The sequence below is a fragment of the Lucilia cuprina genome, chromosome 4 (genome assembly GCF_022045245.1).
Source record: "Lucilia cuprina isolate Lc7/37 chromosome 4, ASM2204524v1, whole genome shotgun sequence".
Lineage (NCBI taxonomy): Eukaryota > Metazoa > Arthropoda > Insecta > Diptera > Calliphoridae > Lucilia > Lucilia cuprina.
Genome location: NC_060952.1, coordinates 90,468,826 through 90,486,325, shown reverse-complemented (window position 1 = coordinate 90,486,325; position 17,500 = coordinate 90,468,826). Strand labels below are relative to the sequence as shown.

General features: G+C 27.6%; 1 long non-coding RNA gene across 7 annotated transcripts in view; it reads right to left on the bottom strand.

The window, feature by feature from the left end:
- Positions 1–4,419: 4,419 nt before the first annotated feature.
- The window catches only part of LOC124419714, a 38,557-nt gene continuing 25,476 nt past the window's right edge, over positions 4,420–17,500 (bottom strand). For all 7 annotated transcript variants that reach the window (XR_006940775.1, XR_006940777.1, XR_006940778.1 and 4 more), the window contains one exon: positions 4,420–4,696. This is a non-coding gene — a long non-coding RNA (uncharacterized LOC124419714). The remainder of the gene's footprint in view (positions 4,697–17,500) is intronic.

Below are 17,500 nucleotides of genomic sequence, written 5' to 3'. Positions count from 1 at the left end.
CTTTAACAAAGGAAGTACCACCGAGAAGAATTTTAATTGTTTATACTTAAAGCAAATGCCTTTAATCACACTTTAATATAAAAGTAAATGAAAATAATATGCAAGGGTTCTCTTATACCAATTCAATAGGGTAGAAGGGGGACAATATGCCACTTTTTTCGAGGCGTTCTCATGTTAATGCTCGTTCAAATATTTAGATACTTATATGGGTTTGAGTTTTGTTCATTTCAACCTATTCTACGTCATCTTAATGTACATATTTTTTTAACTTCTCCGCATTTACTAAAATCGACGATACCGCCTTATTCATGGGATAAATACGCCAATAGGTTGGGGCAGTTTTTTAATTAAATAAAACGATGACTATATTTGAACAATATTTTGTTCTACATCACATCGATTGCTTGATTTGACAAATGTGCCCCAGGGTCTGTTATTGGGTTTAGTTTATTTTGTTTTCGTGTTTCAAATTATCTTATCGATAAAACTAATATGCCTTATTGTTCACTATTATTGATATTCTATCTCCAACCCATATATTATTTCTAACACAAAATACTAAAAAAGTTTGCAGAAAAAATTCACACAGTAAAATATTTTTACAGACCTTTAAAAAAAATTAATCAGGTGTGCCTCTCGTGATATGTAAAGTTTATATGTCAAAGTTTTAGGGATGATAGATTTTCAAGTTATTAAGTATTGGCTGATGTGCTTCTATATCTGGCAGGTTTGCGTCTTGAACCTTGGATCTTCAGAAAATTTATTTAAACAGACAGACTTATATAATGAGTTGTAATGAGTTGATTAAAGTTTTGTAAGATTATAGCATGGAAAAAATTGGGGAATATGATATTAAAAAAAATATAAAAAACTAATGCAGTTTTTCATAAATTTTTATGAAAAGACAAGTTTTTGCAAAACTTTCTTAATTTGTTTCTTTTTAAAGGTAATGCTTTATATGGAAAAAGTTGAGTGCTTTTACTTAAATAACTGTAACCTAAATATTTAACAAAATGATAGGGAAAAGAACTAAAAAAAAAATATTTATTCGTTTGCTATGGACTATAATTAAATGAAATTGTTATATGTGAACCCTTTACCGATCTTCACGGTAACGCTTTATGTTCGTTTATGTATGTTTTGAAATCAAACATTAGGTAAACATATTCAAGATAATTCCATTCAATTTTTTGAAATTTTAATTTCTGCACAAATGTCTTGTGAAAATAGCAAGTTTATCTTGAAACGCAGCATATATGTATATATATATATATATAATATATATATATATATATATATATATATATATTATATATATATATATATATATATATATATATATATATATATATATATATATATATATATATATATATATATATATATATATATATATATATATTATATATATATATATATGCATATAGAAGAAATTGATAGAAAATTATTTGAAATATGTCTGTTCTTTTGAAAAATCTCTTAAATACTCATTTGAACATATGTCTGTATGTTTTTGTTTCATTGTGTCATCAAAACTTTTGTAATTAATAGTACACATTTTTATCAACTAAACTTGAGAAGTAATTTATCTCTTATATTTCTATTTGTTATTATTATTCATCGCTACAACTAATCATGATATAAATTAGTAGCATTTATAGTTACTTTGTTTGTTAGTGACTTAAATAAATCTTTGTATGTTACATTTGAAAAAAAATCAGTAGTGATTAATGAAGTGTTGTATTCAGTACGTTTAATGAATTATAGAGATCTAATGTTTTATATACACATTTTATGCTTTTATTGTTTTGGCTTTCAAATGTTGTTACTTGTAGTGTTTTTGGCATATCCAAAAATAGTTTCTTACGAAATATCCTTTCATGCTACTTCATTGTTTGAGTAATTTTATTTGTGTATATTTTTATTAAGGTTATAGATGTATGTAACATTAAAACCAAAAAAAAATTGAACTTAAATATTTCTTAAAAATAAAATAATTGATTTTTTTCTTTTTATACACTACAACACTAAAGTGGGTTGGCTATTATGCGTTTGATCTGATGTTTGTAATACCAAAAAATTTTGGTTGTACACCATTGAATCACTTCGGCTCAGAATCACTTTCTGAGTAGATTTATCAATGTCCGTCTGTGTCAATGTAAATCTTGTGCGCACGCTACAGGTAGCAATTTTTAAAATAATTTTATTAAATTTGGTACGTACTCAAGGTCAACAAAAATCGGCAAAGGTCCAAGGTCATCAAGAATCCGGCAACATTTGAGCCAAGACCCTATACATGCTATCGCTCACAAAATGACTTTAAGGTCAAAATTCACTTCTAAACAAAAATAACACGTTTAATTTCCACATAAAAAAGTAGACGTAAATTCCATTATAATTTGTAAGGATAGGCATATACTTACTCCTATTCCCCTTTGAGCCCTTTTAGAATATTTCCTGTTTTTGTCAACAATAAGTAAAAATATTCTGTAATAATGTTAAGAAACAAATCAAATATTTCACATTTTTACCATACTGACTGGTGTAAGGTATCATATGGTCGGCTATGCCCTACTATACATTTATATTTGTTTCGTTTATAAACAACCAGATAATACGTTTCTTATTAAACAATTGTTTACTCATGAGTAAAGTCTAAGCATAATTTGACGATTTTATATAACTGTACGTATGATTGATATTTATTTAATTCGTAAATAAATAAGACTCATACTCACAGAAATTGTTTGGTATTATACCCACCATCAAAAAGGTGGGTATACATCGAAATTTTGTCATAGACTTACAAAAGTATAAATATTCAGGGTTGTCATTAAATTCTAAGACAATCTAGCCATGCCTGTCTGTCCGTCCGTCCTTCTGTCTGTCTGTTGAAAGCACGATAGAGTCCGAGTGGAAAGAGCTAGAGGGTTGAAATTTCACACAAATATCACATCTTATAGGTAAAGTTTGTTAGGTGTTAAAAATGGGTAATATCGGTTGCCATTTTCGGATAGCCCCCATACAAGTGCCCCTCGCAAAGCAGCTTTAACAGTCATAACTTGATTAAAAATATGAATGTAGCGATGTAAGTTTCTTATGACCCAAAATAACTACGCAAAATTTTATGAGGATCGACCCATAATTGACCCTACCCCACATATAAGGTTCCCATCCGAAAATTACTATAACGCTTATAACTGGCCTAAAAATACAACTATATAGATGAAATTCGGCATAAGTAAGTTTCATTCGAGTCAAACGAGGTTTGATGGTGGGTATATAAGATTCAGCATAGACGAAAATAACACTGTGACTTGTTGTGTTTATCGTTTTTGTTTTTTTTTCTAATAACACTAGGTTACAACAATTTTTCTCCTGATATAAAACCTATATAGATTTTTTTATTTTGACCATCTGAGTAGGACGTCAAATTTTTGAATTATTCATAAAGAAAGAAAAGGATTAAATTAGAATTATAAAATTAAATTTTTAGGGATGTAGTTATTTTGTATACAAAAAATTTTACTGATCTTCTTCACAACTCTGTAACTATCGATTACTATCACAAGAATATTAAAAATTACGTTACAATAATCTTAAATGATGGTGAATAGATGCAATTTTTATCACACAAACAAGAGTTTTTCGGAAAAAGTTTAAGTGGGAATTCTTATATTCCCAAATTATGAGAAATTAATTCAGATCCGAAAGTTTGTAATTCAGGAATGAAATGTCAATCATTTTTTTCAAATTTTAGTTTTTTTAAATAAAAAAAAAATAATTAAAATATTTACTTAAAATCCGTCCAAAAATAAAGAAAACTGATAAAAAGTGGTTGTTAGGTTCCCAAAACAAGTGCAAGCACCCAAAAATACATTCTCGTTTTTAAATATTTTTCAACTACAAAAACCACTTTATCTCAAAAAACTAAAAATTGTTAATTAACAACCGGATATTTCCATTTCCAAAACTATAAATATATTTAATTCGATGAGCAAACAAAAAACATTAATTTGTAAACTTGTGTAATAGAATAATTTGGAATGTTTATTACTGGATTACTCCAATAACACAGTGATACGCCAAAAATACAAAATAGAGAACACATGATATATTTATTTATATTTATTTTTTCGAATCAGTTCGTTAACTTGCTGGTGTACTTATCTTTTTAAACATTATACTTTAACTTTATTCATTAACTAAATTATATTTTTTAAACTTCTATAAACTAAAATGTTGTTTGTTATTAAAGTGGTAATGCTATGGAATTTTTTATTAAAATATAATTATATATTTTGTATTGTTTACATTAATTTTATTGTTTTTAACTACATACCCGAAAACTAGAATTAATTTTAAAATCCCTAATAACTTACCACTTCTTCATTACTATTGAATTAAAAATACTCTGTCTGTTCTGCGATTGTTTATAATATTTATGCACATTTATTTTTTTTTATTCCATATATAAATCTGTATTTCTTAATTAGTATTCAAATTTGATGCTATGACACCATTTTAAAAATAATATAAAATTTTTATTAAAATAATTATTAGTACATTTGATTATACCATTAAAAATTTAACTTAAAAAAGTTAAAAAAAGTACTTTATCAGTCTTAAGGAGGTTAAATATAGAAAAACTTAGAGCACTTTTTCTCTTAGCCACGACACGATAGCGGGAAGGGATCTGTAAGAGAGTAACAAATGTAAATTGATTAATAATTAAGACAATATTTTTCCTTAAAATAATTATACAAAAAATTAAGATGTTAGATAACATGCAAATATTAAGTTAAATTTTCATTTTGATTAAATTATTAAAATTGTAAAATGATGTCCTTAATCTTTATTGTGGCTTTCAACTCAGTGAGAAGGCTATAAGTTTATAATGCCCTGGATTCTTAAAGAATGCCGAAGTGCTGTTCTTGAACGCCTGCAGTGCTGGCCCTTTTTAACCGCTGGGATGAACTTCTGTGATGATTCACCACCGCCCCATGGAGTACCTTACATACAGGTGGTAATTTACGGATATGGAATTTAAGTATACGTGAACTTTGCTCATGTACTTGAGCTATCTTATCTTTGACCACTGCTGCCCCATTGCCTAACTACCAAGAAGTAAAAACATCACTTCTACCTTATGTGTATATAAAAAAATTCAAAAGATCTCAGATATCTACGACGTCCTAATATTCAATAGGGAACTTTATTTCAGTCCATAAATAGCGGAGATATTTTAGTTAGTAAGTTAGTTAGTTCGCTAGTTCGTTCGTTATTTATTTATTTATTTATTTATTTATTTATTTATTTATTTATTTATTTATTTAGTTGGTTAGTTAGTTAGTTAGTAATTAAGTTAGTTAGTTTATTTGTTAGTTAGTTACCAAATTAAGTTCACATACACCTCATTGTTATTTATATAATTGCGCAATTTATTGATAAAATCTTCAAAATTATAACCTATGCGTATGAGTGATGTTCAGATTTGCCTCATTAAAATCATAACACTCATACGTTGCTCTATTAAAACTTTTTCATACTTTATTTGTTTTTAGCTCTTATAAAATCCACAAAAACACTTTAAAATTTACCAAACTAAAGTTATCTACTTTATTTTCTTATAAAAAACACTTTTTAGAGAAGAGATATAAAATTGTAAACAATTTATATAACCTAATGGTCATGCTAAATGTTGGTCTAAATAAAACATATTGTGGGGAGAAAAAAAAAAAAAAACAAAATCACTTAAAAACATTTATCTACTAACACACACAAATACATAAAAAAGCCTTCAAACTAAACGTTTTGAAAAAATTTAAAAAGTTTTTTGCTTGTTTTTATTATAACCCGGACACTACCTCAACTCTAACAGGAAACATAAACAAAAGATTTTAAAATTGTGGGAAAATTAAAAGGTTTTTTTTGTGTTTTTTTTTTTTCACTTAAAACATAAATAATTTTTTAAATTAATGGTCACTTCTACATATAAACAAAACAGACAATTGAGCTAAATTTATACAGACTTCTGGTAGAAATATATAAAAAATTTATTTAATAAACATTTTATATAAAAAGACAAATATTTGTTTTAACATTTTTATTTATTCTTTCGTCTTCTACATTCTGTTTTAAGCTCTTTTTTTTTAAAGACCATTAAAAGTTATGAACAAATCATTGTTTTGATTTCTATTTTGTTCTTGAAAATTGTGGTTATGTTAACAAAAAAACTGCAGAGATATAATTGAGGTCATCACTTTTGTGTATGCTACATTTATACTATATATATAGACTAAGAATAAACTACTTTTAGGATGTTCTTTTCAAATGTATTTTAAGATTTTAATTATGACATATAACCTTGAATTTAAGGTATTTTTATAAAATAATAAAATGACTTATATAACTAAACATAAAAAGCTTTTAAGCTTTATCACTCCACTTGTCATTATACCCTACACCACTATAGTGGGGAGGGTATTATAAATTTGTGCTGATGTTTGTAACATACAAAAATATTGGTCCAATACCCACCTTAAAGTATACCGATCGATTCAGAATCATTTTTGAGTCGATTAAGACATGTCCGTCCGTCCGTCTGTCCGGCTGGCTTGCTGTCCATGTGAACCTTGTGCGCAAGGTACAGGCCGCAATTTTCAAGATAATTTTATGAAATTTGGACCAAGCATGTTTTTTGGCACAGGGACGAAGCCTATTGAAAATGGTTGAAATCGGTCCATTATTTCACCTAGCCCCCATACAACCGTAACTCCCGATTTGAACTTTTTATGCCATAATTACGTCAAATATTCTGCTATCTCTTTAAAAATTGACACAAATAAGTTTTATATAAGTATAAATGACGCTGCAGATTTTCGTAAGGATCGGCCTATATTTGACCCTAGCCCCCATACAAACCCCCCTTCAAAAAATGACTTAAACGTCTAAAATTGACTTGTAACCATTTGTATCGCAATGAAACTCAACAAAACTAACTGTTATTTAGAAATATATCCTTTTCCCAAATTAACCGAGGATCGGCCCATATTTGACCTATATAAAGCCTCATTTAGAAATTTTAGGTTTTTATCAATAAATTGCTTAAATATTTTGGAATTATTGGTAATATTCAACATAAAACTTTCTTTATAAAAAATAAAAATTTTATAAAAAGTAAAAATTTTAAAAATATACTCATGGTATAGGGTATTATATGGTCGGCCATGCCCGACTATACTTTCCTACTTATTTACAAATAAATCGGTGTAGTTCCTATAAGATACTTATCTACGTGTATTCGAAGTAAATGCTCTAAACAAGTAGTCTGACTCATTGACAGGAGTACCTAACGTACGGTCCTTCAAAGTGGCCAAAAAGTAAGGTAAACTTTTGAATATTTTGACAACTTTACATTTCCCACAATAGAGTAGAACTCATGCGGTAATCGTAGATATGAAAGTTACTTGTTATACATTGGCTCTAAATACGAGTGACATAAAAGCTACCAGATTTTTTATGATATATTAAAAAAAACAAGTAGGAAAGAATAGTCGGGCATGGCCGACCATATGATACCCTACACCATGAGTATATTTTCACAATTTTTACTTTTATAAAATTTTTATTTTTTGTAAAGAAACTTTAATGTTGAATATTACCATAATTCCAAAATATTTAAGCCATTTATTGATAAAAAACTAAAATTTCTAAATGAGGCTTTATATAGGTCAAATATGGGCCAATCCTCGGTAAATTTTGGAAAAGGATATATTTCTAAATAACAGTTAGTTTTGTTGAGTTTCATTGCGATACAAATGGTTACAAGTCAATTTTAGACGTTTAAGTCATTTTTTGAAGGGGGGTTTGTATGGGGGCTAGGGTCAAATATAGGCCGATCCTTACGAAAATCTGCAATATCATTTATACTTATATAAAACTTATTTGTGCCAATTTTTAGAGAGATAGCAGAATATTTGACGTAATTATAGCATAAAAAGTTCAAATCGGGAGGTACGGTTGTATGGGGGCTAGGTGAAATAATGGACCGATTTCAACCATTTTCAATAGGCTTCGTCCTTGTGACAAAAAACATGCTTGGTCCAAATTTCATCAAATTATCTTGAAAATTGCGGCCTGTACCTTGCGCACAAGGTTTACATGGACAGCCAGCCAGCCAGCCGGACAGACGGACGGACGGACGGATGGACGGACGGACATGTCTTAATCGACTCAAAAAATGATTCTGAATCGATCGGTATACTTTAAGGTGGGTATTGGACCAATATTTTTGTATGTTACAAACATCAGCACAAACGTATAATACCCTCCCCACTATAGTGGTGTAGGGTATAAAAATAATTTAAACTACCCTAATGTTATAAAGTAGCATATTTGTTATCATATTTGATGGTTTTGTTTGGTAGAAAATTAAAAGAAGAAAAAAATTAAAAAAACAAAACATTGTAGTTTATGCGGTTAGTTAATGTTCTTTGACATTGTAAATTTTCTTGGTTTTTGTATTTGTAATGAGGCCTGAAATGTTTATTAGAAAAATAAAATTACTGAGATTAAAATATATCATTCGTACGGATTTTCTTAAATGTTAATTAAAAGTTTTAAAGAAAAATTTGTAGAAAATGTGGCATTTAGAAAAAAAGAGATGGATTTTGGGGTACGCCTTTCCCTATCATTTGATAACTAACTTTTGAGGGACGAACAAGTATCAAAAAGTCCCCATTTATTTTTAATTTAATGTTTCAAGGTTCAATAATAGAAAATTAAAAAGTCCTCTTAGATCTCACATAATCCTAGCTCTGAAAATTCAAAAGTACATTTTTAAAAATCAGTCCCAATTGGCATCCCTAATGGTGAAAGATAAAAGGTGTCATATGCAAGTGATATAGTTGAATTTTCCTTCCTTTTCCTGGTATGTTCATAGAAAACTTTGTTCATACCAGATTTAAGAACAAAGTCTTCGTCTTATTTGATTGATTCGTAATTCAGTCTATCGGTTACATCGCTAGGTGCTATTGTCGACTCAACAGATAACATACCATCTGCGTAATTGTTAAGGGATATTATGTTTTTGCATCTCGGAAGTTAAGCAACAGACCAGCAATTGTCAGAGATTATAATGCTCAAGTTCTTAATACACAATGGGGCGGTGGCGAGTCGTCACAGTAGCTCAGCCAGTGATTGAAAAATAGCACCTTGAAATAGCCCTACACGAAAGGTATTCAGTTCAGAAAAATTCCTGATAGTCTTATTACATTGAGAAAATCCAAATGACTAGTTTTTTAAAAGGTTTTATTAAAAAATTCTGGTGAAAAATTAAAAAAAGAAAAATATATATTTGATATCGCAAATAAATTAAGAAAAGAAGAAGCAGAAGAACTTTTTCCAAAAAAAGAAAATAAAACTCTAAAGTAGAGTATCATATCTAAAAAATGTTGAACAATATATTTATGTGAATGTTAAACAAATAATCTATCATCAAATTTTCGCTCTATAAATTATTTAATATGAATTGTTTCTTGTTTTAGTGAACTAATAAAAAATATTGCATCAAATAAAAGTTGAACGAAATAATTTAGTTTACACATACTTTACACAAACTCATGTCAGTTGAAAAATAATAGTAAAAAATATTTTTGTTATAAAAGTTGAAAAATCATAAAAAAATAACAAAATAAAATTCTATAAAAATGACTAACTACACTTGTTATTTCAAATAAATTTCAGTTGAAATCATATAATAAACTATTTATGTGAACAGTTAGTTATATTTGTGTTAAGAGATGATAAGTGACTAAGTCGATTTAAGAGAACATATAATAATAATACTTCATTTATGAGAAATTCTATTTTCTTTAACACAGTTTTATTGAAATGAAATTAACACAACATTTTTGAGTTAATCTGTTATTGCTTGTAGCTCTGATGTATGCCATAGTAAAGATGCATTTGTGGATATACATATGTATGTATAAATAGTTATCAACATGAAATGTAGTATTACATCTCTATCAATGGATCAAATTTATGTTAATAAAATTGCTAATGGCTCTTTTGACCTCTTTAACATAAATGGAGTGAGACAATGTGAGTTATATAGTAACTAAGTAAGTGACTGAGTAATTCATCATCCTTACAATTTTAAAATTTCTGAGGTAATTACACAAGATGGTCCAAAAATGAATGTGAAACAGAAATTTACCTCATCTATATATGTACTTGTACATATTAAAAACTTGAACAATTTTTCATATATTAATAATGCAATACATCTTCGCTATTGCTTAATATCCATCCAATGATATGTTCATAGGTTGAATTTGAGTTTATTAGTTATAATAATAATGATATAATACTACATCTTTTTCCACAATTTTTTGCTAGATGTATTTACATTGAAACTATAAAATGATTTGGCATTCATAAAAATCCTTATTCCATTTTGTGAAAATGGAATTAAAATAAAATAAGTAAAAGTTCTATATTCGGCTGTGCCGAATCTTATATACCCTTTACCACGGTGTGTTAAAAAAACAGTCAGTACCAAAAAGCCTACTTTTATTTAACTTACTTCAGGCTCAACATCCTTAATTTCTAGTTTCTAGATTCAATATTATGGAAAATTCATTTTGAAAAAAGAAAAAGTACCCAAATGTTACCCTTTTTGGGTTCTCACCTAATTCATACTCTACATACTTAATTTCATATTTCTTGGTTCAATATTATAGAAACTTCAAAAAGTACCTTTTTTGTAGAACGAAAAAGTGCCAAAAAGTTCTTTTTCGTAGGTTCTTAAAAAGTCAAGGAACTATATGCTAAATTTCATGTTTCTAGGTTCAATATTATAAAAAACTCAAAAAGTACCTTTTGTATAACGAAAATGTATCAAAAAGTCCCCTTTGAGGTGTTCTCGTTTAATCCGGACTGTTTCAATGTTCATTATTATAGAAAAGTCAAAAAGTAACTTTTGAAAAATGAAAAAAACAGCAAAAAGTTCCCTTTTATGAGTTCTCATCTAATTCCGAACCTAAATACTGAATTGCATGTTCCTAGGTTCAATATAATAGAATATTTAAAAAGTACCTTTTGAAAAACAAAAAAGTACCAGAAAGTTCCCTTTTTTAGGATTCTCACCTAATTTAGATTCTACATACTTAATTTCATATTTCTAGGTTCAATATTATAGAAAATTAAGAAAGTACCTTTTAAAAAACGAAAAAGTACCATAAAGTTTCCTTTTATGGCTTCTTATTTAAGCAAGGCTCCACATACTTAATTTCATGTTTCTAGCCAATAACAACACACTAGTGCTGCTCTCGCTCTGCCACTCTTGCTGTGCTGCTCTCGCTCTCTTGCTCTGCTGCTCTCGCTCTACCTTATTTTTATAAACAAGAGTACAATAACAAAATTTACCGTATGATTGTGTATTTTGTTTTTGTTTTTTTGTAATTTCTGTTTGAGCATGAATAAAAAATCGCAATTTTTGATGAAATTTTCAGAGGTTGTCTCGGATTTTTGCTCATATCTCCGTTATTTATGGACCGATTTTGCTGAATCCGTATATATAGGGAAAATTATATTACAGAAATTACAAACGAAATGACAAACTTTTATATACTTTTTTACGAAGGTGAAGGGTATAACGAGTTACTTAAAATCCCGTGTGGCATCTGAATCTAATATAAAAGTTATAAAAACTATTTTGTAACTTTCCATTATTCACATAAAATTATCCAGCGTATGATTATAAAACAAATGACATTTTATGTGTGTTAAATGTGATAATAATGACACACTATACACGAGCATAAGAATAAGGATGTTGAATATTATCCTACTAGTAATGGATATTTTATTGTTATACAGCATAATATTTTTATTATTACAACCACTACTACACTATAGGAGTACTTGTTATTATCATTTGAATTTAATACTTTCTCTTTCTCTGTCCTTCTCTTGCTTGTCAAGCATACCAACAAACTACTACTACTACATGTTATTATATGGTTATGGGGCAGTATGATGAAGCATATATTTTCATGAATATAAAAAAAAACATATAAATTTTGTAAAGAGTGATGGTATTTGAAGCATATTACATGGGAGGGAACTTTTGCGTTCATGCTGTGCTAGATAACAGTTTTTTTTCTGTGTAAATTGAAGGCTTAAGGGAAATATATATAAACTTTTGTTAATATTTGGCAAATAGTAGATAGACTTTGAATTTGAAAAGAGGAAGGATTTATGAAATATAAGTCGGATTCCAAAATTTATCTTTGTGTGCTTAAAAAGTCAAAGGTAATTTTTTGGGAGTAAAACTTCGATTTCATATTTTTGAAAAATTTCACTATAATTTGACAATAAGTTTGATATTTGATAATATTTTTAAAAAATCTACATTTCTTAATATTAGATCCATATTGATTATTACAAATTATCAAAATATTTGCTCTAAGAGGCTCTAAAATATAGGCTTAGAGAGGTTGTTGGTGCCGCACAAAATTCTACAAGGATCGTGTCATAATTGATCTAATATTATATTTTTTTTATTCATAAAGAAGCATTTATTTGCGAGAATGATTTGAGGATGAGAATATAAGATTCGGCACAGCAGAATATAACACTCTTACTTGTTTAAGAAAACTATGAGTTTTTTCAAATTGGCAAAAAATTTCAATTAAATCCTTTTAAACATATTTATATTTTGTTATATATTTCTCAAACTTAAAAGCTTAAATATATAAAGGTAATACTTTTCGCTTTTTAACAATAAACAACATTTCATTATATTTTGGAGGACAAATGACAAATTTACAAAAAAAAGTTTTCTAAACCATAGAAATATAATAATAAGAACTTTTTTAACTTTTAAAAATGTTAAACATTTTAGTGGTAAAGATCAAAGTTCGAATTTGGATGTATATTTTTTATTTACATAATAATAATTTTAATATTCTTGGTCTGAATTAGCCAAATTTTTTATATAAACTTCAGCAATTTGAAACACTTTCAATCGCTGAGTCTAACTTATATATAACTTTGGTATTGTTATATTTTTTAAACGTTTTATTATTGTGTAAATTAAATTTTCATTATTTCATTTCAAAATGCAGTCACTGTAAAATTTTAAACAAATATGTGCAAATTTAAAGGAAATATTTTATATTTGAAACACATTTGCATTTTATGATCATGTTTTGAAATAAATATGTTAAAACGTGTATAAACACTTGAAATTTTGTTTACGGTTTTCCAAATATTTTTGCTAGTGCGAAAACATTTTAACCCCTTAAAGAGGGAAAAATAAGAGCAAATAATTTAAGCCGGTTTCAAGTGGAATTTTCTGTAAACAAAAACAATTATTTAGCAATTGTTAATCCTCTTAATTAATATTCACCCTCTGCAAATAGACAATTCTATACAGATTGGAATTGATTGAATGACAACATTCCGCTCTAAACTGACAATCAATTTGTTCGTAACTATGCATATGAAGTTAAAATAAAACTATTGAAAAAGTGACCTATTTTTTTGGAAATTTACTATTTTAGCAAGTGCTCAAAATTTAGTATATATTGTTGATTTCATTCATATTTTTTTAAAAATTATTCTGATTGTTTTTTCTATTTTCTTTTTTGCAAATTGTTTATGAATTATTTCATTCATGAACGGGTTAAAATTCATAAATTTAAAAAAACAAATTTAAACTACAAAAATTTTTATGGGATGAAAAAAATTGTATTGACAAAATATCAAATTAAAGAAAAACAATAAAAGAAATAAAATTGCGATCTTTACTTTGATTACAATGTTTACAGCTCGAAGTATAATTTGAATCCATTGGTACACTTTCCCAGCAAAATCCTAACTGTAATATTGAAGAAAAGTGTAAATAGTTATTTTTTGGGTGAATAACTAATTCTTTTTGTTCGACGATGACCACAATATAACTGATTCTGCTTACCTAAATTTTCCGGACTTAAAATTGGTTTTACAGTTAATTTGTATGTTTGCTAGTCTATTCTCTTACTCAATGCCCCGTTAAAAAGTAATTTTATCATTCTATCTGGAATCGTTTCAACACAAATGTAAATATCATGAACTAGAATAGACAAACTAGATATGAACTAGAACTGATTTAGAACTGAACAAGAACTGAACTAGAACTGAACTAGAACTGACCTAGAACTGAACTAGAACTGAACTAGAACTGAGCTAGAACTGAACTAGAACTGAACTAGAACTGAACTAGAACTGAACTAGAACTGAACTAGAACTGAACTAGAACTGAACTAGAACTGAACTAGAACTGAACTAGAACTGAACTAGAACTGAACTAGAACTGTACTAAATATTTTCACAAATAAAAAGAAATGTCTTCGTTATATTTTGAAAAGGTCATTATTCTCAATGATGTGCCAATTTTTATTATCACCTTTCTATTTCTCTATCAATGTTATAGAGTAAAAGTTTATGTAATACTAAAGACGAAAAAACAACAAGCCAGTAGAAAAGAACTGGTTTATAAACATACCTATCCATTAGATACACATTACCAACATGCTATGAACACCAATAGTTTTTTGTTTCCTGCTGTTAATGAGGTAAACAAAGTAAAGGTGTGGTGCTGTTGCTGATGTACATGTGTATTAGGTGAAATGTTTCGTTTATTATTGTTACCATTGGTAGTTGAGGATGCAACTATAATATCAAAAAATTAGTTTTTTTAATGCATAAAAATGAAGAAGATGAATGTCGTAATATATCGCTATGAAAATTCGAACTACTTCTTCGACAACAACAATGGATCCATCACCATGAATGTCATCCATACCATTGCCATTGTCCTCATGATTATGACGACTGCTGCAACCCCCATTTTCTAGTAGACTTTTGGTTAGGAAGTTGGAGGAGGAATAAGTATGAAGATGATGGTATGGATTCTGTTGTTGATGTTTTTCATGATAGTCTTTTTTTAAAATCACAAATTTTGTAGTAACTTCTATTATTGTAGTAACAGCTAAAACTACTGTGCATCTGCAGCTGCTTCGGGGAATGTTGAGGATGTATAGTAAAGCGATAACTTAACCTAAAAAAACACAAGAAAAAGTAAAAACCACAAACATTGTAGGTAAATAAATCAATTTTAAAATAATTTGTTTTTACGTTAAACCAAAACAAACAGAAAATTATAACATTTTTCGAGTTTGTAGTATATCTTTTGTATTAAGATCTATTTTTTCACATATACGTTAGAGGCGTACTTTTTAAGTAATTTTAAAAATATAACTAGATATTTAACTTCTTTTGGTCATAAATTATACTGAAAATTGAGTTTGAATGTAAAACATAAAAAAAAACTCATTAAAATTGAATTTTAAACATGTTGTTTATGTTTATGGCTAGAACTTTTTTCATTATGAGTTAAGCAACTGTTAAAACTTTGTTCAAAATTCATATAGGAAACGCTTTTAATGTTTAAAGTTTAAAGTTATTTTAATTTTCTTCTAATGACAACTTTTTGTTTGAAGCTTATTAAAGAAGAGTAACTTTTATGTTAAATTTAAATTTTTTTATTATATTTTTAAATAATTGTAGAAAAATTCTATTGTTTTCACGCTACTTAACTTGTGTTTTAGCATTTTATGTAAACATGGCTTTAGGTATTGTGTGGTATGTGTTTAATTTAATTCAGTTATTGCTTTAGTAAATGCATTTATAGTTTTTTTACCTTTGAGTTCAAACAAACAAGTTGTCTATGAGATATATAATTAAAATAAGCAGTTGTTTTTGATATGTTTTGCAAAATGATACAAAATGAAGAAGACTTTTTTAAATTTAATTACAAAATGAAAATAACAATTGCTGAAATGTGGAGAAAGTAATATATGTTTGTTATGATGTTTGTAACGTATAAAAATATTGATTTTAAACCCATAATAAAGTATACCTATCGGCTAACGTACTCAGTTGATGTTGCTATGTCTGTCGGTCTGTGTGTCCATGTAAACCTTGTACAAACTAAGAAATAGAAGAAACATGCTAAAGAAAAAACACATGAATGATACACTCCAATCATGAATTCTTATCCATTCTTATTATTGTAAAATGTCATTGATCTACGAATGACATCATATTCATACAGACAAGAGACAACGCAACAAAGCATAACAATATCTAAGGTTAAATATTGAATATCTACCCAATACTGCGTGGCCTTTACCCAAATAATAGTAATTTTCATGCCAGTCAAAAATTTCGTAGAAAAATGCCATGAATCCAATGGATCTCGTATGCCCAAATAACGAACCAAACTGTTGTCATAACATCGCAGTCACATTTTTATATTGCGCCATGTTAAACCTAATGGCCAATAACCTGTAAACAACATGAATATAAAGAGAAATGAAAAAACATGACAAATGATTAAAAACAAAAATATTACAGGGCAGACATTTGGAAAAGTGCAAAAGTAGATTAAGGGATTATAAAATACGCTTAAATAAGTGTCATACTTATTTTTTTTATAATTTTTTTAAAATTTTCACTTTTATACCGCAAGTTTAAGAAAAAAGTCTTTGGAAATTTAAAAAAAATGAAAAATTCGTTGTAAAAATATATATATTATATATTATTTATTTTTGTGTTCTCACATCTTCACATAGAGCTCATGGTCTAGTTCATAGTCTAATCTATGGTCCAGTCAGTAACGTTGTATAGTCTCTAGTCTAGTCACAGTTAAATTAACCCAGTTTATAGTAAGAGAGAAATATTTAAACTTAATTAGCGAAAAGGCGTATACATTATTAATCTTACTGTCAGTGTTTTAACATTTTAAAATCAGCGTTTATCATCATTACTATATTTAAATTATTCAGCATCAGGAATTAATATTAAGTAGTAAAAATATTGTCTCACGCACATGTCACATAATCAGTGATAATTATTTTAATAAAGCTTACATATTACAACTTTACCGTTGTTTAAATATACCAATTACGGAAGAACGAATATCAAACAAGTGTACGTTAATTGATGTGAAAAAACACAGAAAAATAAAAAATTCTGTTTTTTTTATTTAAATAACTCTTGAGTTTAAATCAATAAATTTTGAATCATCAAAGCCAGGTTTAAACGGAAGTTGTTACCTAAAAGTTTTATAAAATATAATTTAATCCTTAAATAAATATATGTACAGTAATATTAAACAGAGTATATTTTTTGTCTCAAAAAAGATTTTAATATTGTAAATGAAAATGGTTTAAACAAAATACTTCCTTTCCTTTCAAATTTTAACAGTATTTAATTAAGTTTTATTTTAAATAAATATTCGTAGTCATAGTATAGTCATAGTCTAGTCATAGTCTATTCATAGTCTAGTCATAGTCAAGTCATAGTCTAGTCATAGTCTAGTCATAGTCTAGTCATAGTCTAGTCATAGTCTAGTCATAGTCTAGTCATAGTCTAGTCATAGTCT